Here is an 8,005-nt window from a genome sequence, read left to right on the forward strand (position 1 = left end):
TTTTGGTGGAGTGATTAGATAAGTACATGGTGCTGGCTCGGTGATTGTAGGAGTGTATGGGTAGTGACAAGGTGCTGGCTGGACTCCATCAGTAGTGCTTAGGGGATTGTAGCAGTGCATGTGTCAGTGCCAGGGTCATTGCATGAGTACATGGGTGGTACATGGGTAGTGACTGGATGATTAGAGTGCTGTAAGGACAGTGCATGGTGAATTTATAAGTGCTTGGGTTTTGCCAGAGTGATTGGATAAGTACATGATGCTGGATGGGTGATTTGAGGAGTGCATGGGTAGTGACAGAGGGATTTGTGGAATGTATGGGTACAACCTGGGTAATTGGAGGAGTGAATCAGTTCTGTGTAGGTGGTTAGAGATCTGCAGGGTAGTACACAGGGGATTTTAGCAGTGCATGTGTTAGTGCCTGGGTCATTCCATGAGTACATGGGTACTGACGGAAGATTAGAGTACTGTAAGGAGAGTGCATGGTGAATTTATAAGTGCTTGGGTTTTGGCGGAGTGATTTGATAAGTACATGGTGCTGGCTGGGTGATTGGAGGAGTGCATTGGTAGTGACAGGGCAATAGCTGGACTGCATAGGTACTGCTCAGGGTATTGTAGCAGTGCATGAGTTAGTGCATGGGTAATTACATGAGTGCATGGGTAGTGACTCGATGATTAGAGTTAAGGGTGGGCGTAGTGGGGCTACGTGAAGCAGCACGTAGTGTGCCCAAATCTACGCACACTACGCGCTTCGCGTAGCCCCACTACGTGCCACCCACCTCCCGCCCGCCCTTCTTTTAAATAATATCAGCAATATAAAATAAATTAAAGTAAAGCGAATTACCGTAAGCGCGGCGTCTCCGGGGCTCCCTCTTCTTCGTTTCTAATTTCTTCTGGCAAATGCGCATGCGTGGACGCCCGCGCATGCGCATTTCTCGCGAGAAATGCGCATGCGCGGGTGTCCGCGCATGCGCATTTGCCAGAAGAAATTAGAAACAGAAAGAGGGAGCCCCGGAGACGCCGCGCTTATGGGTAAGTCGACTTACTTTAATTTATTTTTCATTGCTTATATTATTAAAAGGAGGGCAGGCGGGAGGTGGGTGGCGGGTGGCAAGCAGCTACGCTACGCCCTCGGCGTGTGCGTAGCGCTGCCCTGCTTCGCCTACTTCGGAAAGTGCGAAGCAGGCAGCGCTACGTACACTACGTGGGCGAAGCGTAGTGCTACGCCCGGGGTTAATTAGAGTGCTGCAAAGAGAGTGCATGGTGAATTTACTTTGGCTTTTGGCGGAGTGATTGCATAAGTACACACATGTCACCTCAGGCTCCGCCCCCTCCCTTCATCAGTGTTCAAACGCGCTCCCTGGTGGGTTTTAGGTTGGGGGATTAATTCCCCTTGAATCCTGAGGGTCCCTGGGGGCCAAGTGGCCCACCAGGTACCTCAATTAAGCGCCACAGAGCTGTGTTGCAGAGAGGTGGGTCGAGGCCATGCCCCTGTTTACACCTCACTGCAACTCAACTCTGTGTCACTTACTGGAGGTAGCTGGTGGGCTAGATGGCCCCCAGGGACCCTCAGGATTCAATGGGACTTAATTCCCCAACTTAAAACGCACCACAGGGTGCGCTTGCACACTTGTCACATCAGGCCACACCCCCTCCCTGCACCACTGTGCAAAAGCACCCCCTGGTGCGTTGTAAATTGGGTGATTAAGTCCTCTTGAGTCCTGAGGGTCCCTGTGGCCAACTAGCCCACCAGCTACCTCCAGTAAGCAACACAGAGCTGAGTTGCAGAGTGGTGTAAAAAGGGGGCATGGCCTTGGACCACCTCTCTGCAATGCAGCTCCTTGGCACTTACTGGAGGTCCCTGGTCGGCAAGTTGGCACCCAGGAACCCTCAGGAATCAAGGGGACTTAATCCCCCAACTTAAAACACGCCACAGGGAGTGGTTGCACACTTGTCACATCAGGCCACGCCCCCTCCCTGCACCACTGTGCAAATGCACGCACTGGACCGTTGTAAATTGGGGGATTAAATCCCCTTGAGTCCTGAGGGTCCCTGGGGCCAACTAGCCCACCAGCTACCTTGAGTAAGCACCATGGAGCTGTGTTGCAGAGAGGTGTAAAAAGGGGTGTGGCCTCTGAACACCTCTCTGCAATGCAGCTCCCTGGTGCATACTGGAGGTACATGGTGGGCTAGTTCGCCCCCAGGGACCCTCAGGATTGAAGGGAACTTAATCCCCCAATTTACAATGTGCCAGAGGGTGCATTTGCACACTTGCTATTTCAGGCCCCGCCCCCTCCCTGTACCACTGTGCAAACGAGCGTTCTGGCGCGTAGTAAATTGGGGGATTATTTTCCCTTGAGTCCTGAGGGTCCCTGAGGGCCAACTAGCCCACCAGGTACCTCCAGAAACTGCCACAGAGCTGGATTGCAGAGAGGTGTAAAAAAGGGCATTAAATGTATTTTTTATTTTACTAGGAGGGCTGTGTGGCCCCCCTTCTTTTACATTAATTGTGGCCCTGGGGAGCCCATCCCACAGAGCCTGCACTTTTTTTTCATCATAAAAAAAAATGTGAATGGGTCCACGTGGCCCCCCTCCCGAGGCCAATTTCGGCCCCTGGGACCCCATCCCAGGAGCATAGCCATCCATTTTTTAAACTTATTTTTAGGAGGGGGCAGCGTGACCCCCCTCCCGAGGCTCTTTTCGGCCCTGGTGACCCCATCCCCCGGGGCATGGACAGTATTCTTTTTTTATAGATTTGGAGGGGGCGCGTGGCCCCCTCCTTAGGCCATTTATGGCCCCGTGGACCCCATCCCCGGGGCAGGCCTTTTCTTTTTTCTTTTATTTTTTAGGGGAGGGGACCCCATCCCCCGCGGCCGGCCCTATCCGTTGGGGACCGTGGGGGGGCCCCAATTTCCCCACGGTCCCGCCGGCCCTGCCTCCTGCGGGAGCCGGCATTGCTTTTCCACACGGGGAGCTGCTGACATGCAACTCCTCTTAAGGAAAAGCAATTGTGCTTTTGTGCTTTGCTTCATTGAAGCAAGAGTAGGTTTCCTTGCTCTTGTTTCAATGAAGCAAAGCGCAGTTTGCAATGACAGAGCGGGAGCCACACGGCTCCCACCCTGTCATTGCAAACAGCAGTGTCCCAGGGGTGGGCACCCCGGGACACTGCAGGAGCCGGCCCTGGGGGGTGGCGGTCCCCAGGGCCATCAAGGGCTCCAGGATGGGGGCCGCGCTTCATTTTTCTAAAAAGTTCGGCAGGATTCGCGACCCCAGCGTGAATTTCAACAATTGTTTTAAAAAAAAATGCTTTTTTTGGCCCTGGGGGTTCTTATGCGACACCCTGAGCAGGCCTAGGGGGTCAGGGTGTTTCTACCCTTACCCCTTTTCTTTTTTTTCACCTTTGTTTTTCTATTTTCTTATGGCTCGGTTCTACCGAGTCACAAGATGCCTGACAACACTTCCTGGTTTGGAGTGTTGACAGCCAATTAGAATAGAGCTCGTGGTCGGGAGGGTTCGCAAACCCTCCTTGGCCATAGATATCGATATTTTTATTTTTGATTTTCTCAGCCACTACTGAATGGATTTACACCATTTAAAAAAGGCCTCTTTCTGAACCAAGCACTACCTTTTTGCCAAATTTGGGGTAATTCCATTCAGCAGTTCGGGCTGTAGCCTGTCTCAAAATTTCCTATGGAAATTAACATAGGGAAAATGCATTTTGGGACCCCCCTTTTTTCTCAGCCCCCGCTTGACGAATCACCCCAAAACTTTCAGGACAGGAGCTGACCTGGATAGACTTTTTGTAGGGAGAATTTCGCAAAGATTCGTCGAACGACGCCAAAGTTATTAGCAAATCAAAAAATGCTTTACCGATGATAACTAGGTTCTAACTATAATTAGCTACTGGCGACTGGAGGTAGGTAATATATATATATATATATATATATTCACTGAAAAAAGAATAGGTTTCAGGCATGTTATAGTTATAAATTCGCATTTAAAAAACCATAGAAATTAACTGAAAAAACCATAGGTTTAAGGAACGTTATAGTTAGTTGGACATTTCACTCGTACAAAACCATAGTAATTCCGGCGTTATAGTTAGATCAGCTAACTATAACTCGCACCCCCGCAATGCACTGCTGATGACGTCACATATTACATCATTCATGACATGGTCAGTGACATCACTGATGACATCACTAATGACATCTCACATGACATCACTAATGACATCATCCAGTGACTGTGTGTTTCTGTAAAGTTTAATTTTGTTTTATATATATGCCAAGCTGTATTGAAGAATGAGTGAGTGTATAAGAGTTTGTATGGAGGATTTAGTAGGTACGTGACTGAGTGAGTGATTAAATGGGTCTTACTGAATGCATGGGTTAGTGACTAAACTGTGTGAAAATCTGTATCAGTCTGTCTGTTGTTGTGTAAGCTGCTGCATGGGTTGGTGAGTAGCTGCATGAGTGTCTATATGGGTTATTGATTGCTTGCCTGAGTATTTGTATGGCTGCCTGAGTGTGTGTTGGCGGGAGGTGTGTGACTCTGTGCATATATGTGTGAGTGGTTGATTCACTGGGTGTATGGGTTCAAGAGTGCATGTGGAAACAGCTGTATGGGTGGATGAGTGTGTGTATGGGTGTGTTGGTGAGTGAGTGGCTGTCTCAGTGGTACACGTGCAAGTAACTACATATGTAACAGGCAGTATATGTGAGTGATGGTGTATATAAATAACTATATGTGATGGTCAGTAATTGTGAGAGTGGCTGCATGGATGAGTGTGTATTTGTATCAGTGATTTTATAAGAGAGAAATTATGTGTTAGTATCTGTATGAATAAGTGAGGTTGTGTCTGTATAACTGTATAGGCGAGTAAAAGGAAGAATGATTGATTCTTTGCATGACTCACTAAGTGTGTGAGTAACTGGATATGTGGCAGTGTGTGAGTGTCTATATAGGTGTATGAGTTCATATGATAGTGTGGTATTGATGAGCGACTGCATGTAGGAGTGACTGTATGGGTGAATGATTTGATGTGTGTGTAGGCCTAGGAATCAGTCAGTGCATATTTAGTAACTGGCATTGATGTGTCTATTTTTTCAAAAATGGTAGTCTGTATTTTAGAGTGGGTGTATCATATATTTAGGTGTGAGGAGGTGCATCAGATTTTCACATGGATGATGTTATCAGTGATGTCATCAGTGATGTCATTTGAGATGTCATCAGTCATGTCATCAGTGATGTCACTGACCATGTCATGAATGATGTAATATGTGACATCTTCAGCAGTGCATTGCGGGGCGTGAGTTATAGTTAGCTGAACTAACTATAATGCCGGAATTTCACTGGTTTTGTATGAGTGAAATGTCCAACTAACTATAACGTCCCTGAAACCTATGGTATTTTCAGTGAATTTCTAAGGTTATTTAAATGCTAATTTCTAACTATAACATGCCTGAAACCTATGGTTTTTTCAGTAAATTTCAATGGTTTTTTAAATGCTAACTATATTCATTCTGTTTTAAAAAAAATATTGTAGAGAAGTTGCGCACCCTTCGTGCACCCTACATTGCTGCGTGCATTCCGCTAGCCATTTTGAAAAGTCGCGCTGGGTCGGGCAGTGTAGGGGGTCGTGCTGGGGCTGGTGTTTCAGGGTTTAGGACAGTGCAGTGGTGTTCGTGCAGTGTAGGGGGTCTTGTAGGGGGTGGTGTTTCAGGGTTTAGGGCAATGTGTTTAGGCAGTGTAGGGGGTCGTGCAGGGGTAGTGTTTCAGGGTTTAGGGCAGGGCAGTAGTGTTCGGGCAGTGTAGGGGATCCTGCAGGGGGTGGTGTTTCAGGGTTTAGGGCAATGTGTTTAGGCAGTGTAGGGGGTCTTTCTGGGGCTGGTGTTTCAGGGTTTAGGACAGTGCAGTGGTGTCCGGGCAGTGTAGAGGGCCATGCTGGGGCTAGTGTTTCAGGGTTTAGGGTGTGCAGTTGTATTCGGGAAGTGTAGGGTCGTGCTGGGGCTGGTGTTTCAGGGTTTAGGGCAGAGCAGTGGTGTTCGGGAAGTGTAGAGGGTTGTGCTGGGGGTGGTGTTTTAGGGTTTAGGGGAGAGCAGTGGTGTTCGGGCAGAGTAGGGGGTAGTGCTGGGGTGGTGTTTCAGGGTTTAGGGCAGAGCAGTGGTGTTCGGGCAGTGTAGGGGTCGTGCTGGGATGGTGTTTCAAGGTATAGGGCAGTGCAGTGGTGTTCCGGGTTTAGGAAAGGGCAGTGGTGTTCGGACAGTGTAGGGGGTCTTGCAGGGGGTGGTGTTTCACAGCTTAGGGCAGTGGTGTTTGGGAAGTGTAGGGGGTCTTGCTGGGGGTGGTGTTTCAGGGTTTAGGGCAGTGGTGTTCGAGCAGTGTAGGGGGTCGTGCTGGGGATGGTGTTTCAGGGTCTAGGGCAGTGCAGTGGTGTTCGGGCAGTGTAGGGGGTCATGCTGGGGGTGGTGTTTCAGGGTTTAGGACCGTGCTGTGGTGTTCAAGCAGTGTAGCGGGTCGTGCTGGGGATGGTGTTTCAGGGTTTAGGGCAGTGCAGTGGTGTTTGGGCAGTGTGGGGTCATGCTCGGGGTAGTGTTTCAGGGTTTAGGGCAGTGCAGTGGTGTTCGGGCAGTGTAGGGGTTTGTGCTTGGGGTAGTGTTTTAGGGTCTAGGGCAGTGCAGTGGTGTTCGTGCAGTTTAGGTGGTCGTGCTGGGGTAGAGTTTTAGGGTTTAGGGCAGTGCAGTGGTGTTCGGGCAGTATAGGGGGCCATGCTGGGGCTAGTGTTTCAGGGTTTAGGGCGTGCAGTTGTATTCGGGCAGTGTAGGGTCGTGCTGGGGCTGGTGTTTCAGGGTTTAGGGCAGAGCAGTGGTGTTCGGGAAGTGTAGAGGGTTGTGCTGGGGGTGGTGTTTTAGGGTTTAGGGGAGAGCAGTGGTGTTCGGGCAGAGTAGGGGGTAGTGCTGGGGTGGTGTTTCAGGGTTTAGGGCAGAGCAGTGGTGTTCGGGCAGTGTAGGGGTGGTGCTGGGGTGGTGTTTCAAGGTATCGGGCAGTGCAGTGGTGTTCCGGGTTTAGGGAAGGGCAGTGGTGTTCGGACAGTGTAGGGGGTCTTGCAGGGGGTGGTGTTTCACAGCTTAGGGCAGTGGTGTTCGGGAAGTGTAGGGGGTCTTGCTGGGGGTGGTGTTTCAGGGTTTAGGGCAGTCGTGTTCGAGCAGTGTAGGGGGTCGTGCTGGGGATGGTGTTTCAGGGTCTAGGGCAGTGCAGTGGTGTTTGGGCAGTGTAGGGGGTCATGCTGGGGGTGGTGTTTCAGGGTTTAGGGCCATGTTGTGGTGTTCAAGCAGTGTAGCGGGTCGTGCTGGGGATGGTGTTTCAGGGTTTAGGGCAGTGCAGTGGTGTTTGGGCAGTGTGGGGTCATGCTCGGGGTAGTGTTTCAGGGTTTAGGGCAGTGCAGTGGTGTTCGGGCAGTGTTGGGGTTTGTGCTGGGGGTAGTGTTTTAGGGTTTAGGGCAGTGCAGTGGTGTTCGTGCAGTTTAGGTGGTCGTGCTGGGGTAGAGTTTTAGGGTTTAGGGCAGTGCAGTGGTATTCCTGCAGTGTAGGGGGTCGTGCTGGGGTGGTGTTTTAGGGTTTAGAGCAATGCAGTGGTGTTTATGTAGTGGGCAGCGCATGCGCTGCATCGCTAGGCGAGACCTAAAAAGCATTGCACCAAGATGGCTGCCAACACTTCCTGGATTGAAGTGTTGGCAGCCAATTAGAGCCAAGCTCGTGCTTGTGTAGTTAGGTCCCGTCCAGATATATAAAGGTTTTTTTCCTTTAACATCTCAAAAACTACTGAACGGATTTACACCATTTTAAAAAAGGGCACTTTCTAAACAAAGCACTACCTTTTTCTCAAATTTGGTGTAATTCCGTTCAGCAGTTTTGGCTGTTTCGTGTCTAAAATTTCCTAAGGGAATTAACATGGAGAAAGCATGTTTTGGGACCCCCCTTTTTCTCGGTCCCCGCTGTTCCAATCA

Source organism: Triturus cristatus, chromosome 10 (genome assembly GCF_964204655.1).
Source record: "Triturus cristatus chromosome 10, aTriCri1.1, whole genome shotgun sequence".
NCBI lineage: Eukaryota > Metazoa > Chordata > Amphibia > Caudata > Salamandridae > Triturus > Triturus cristatus.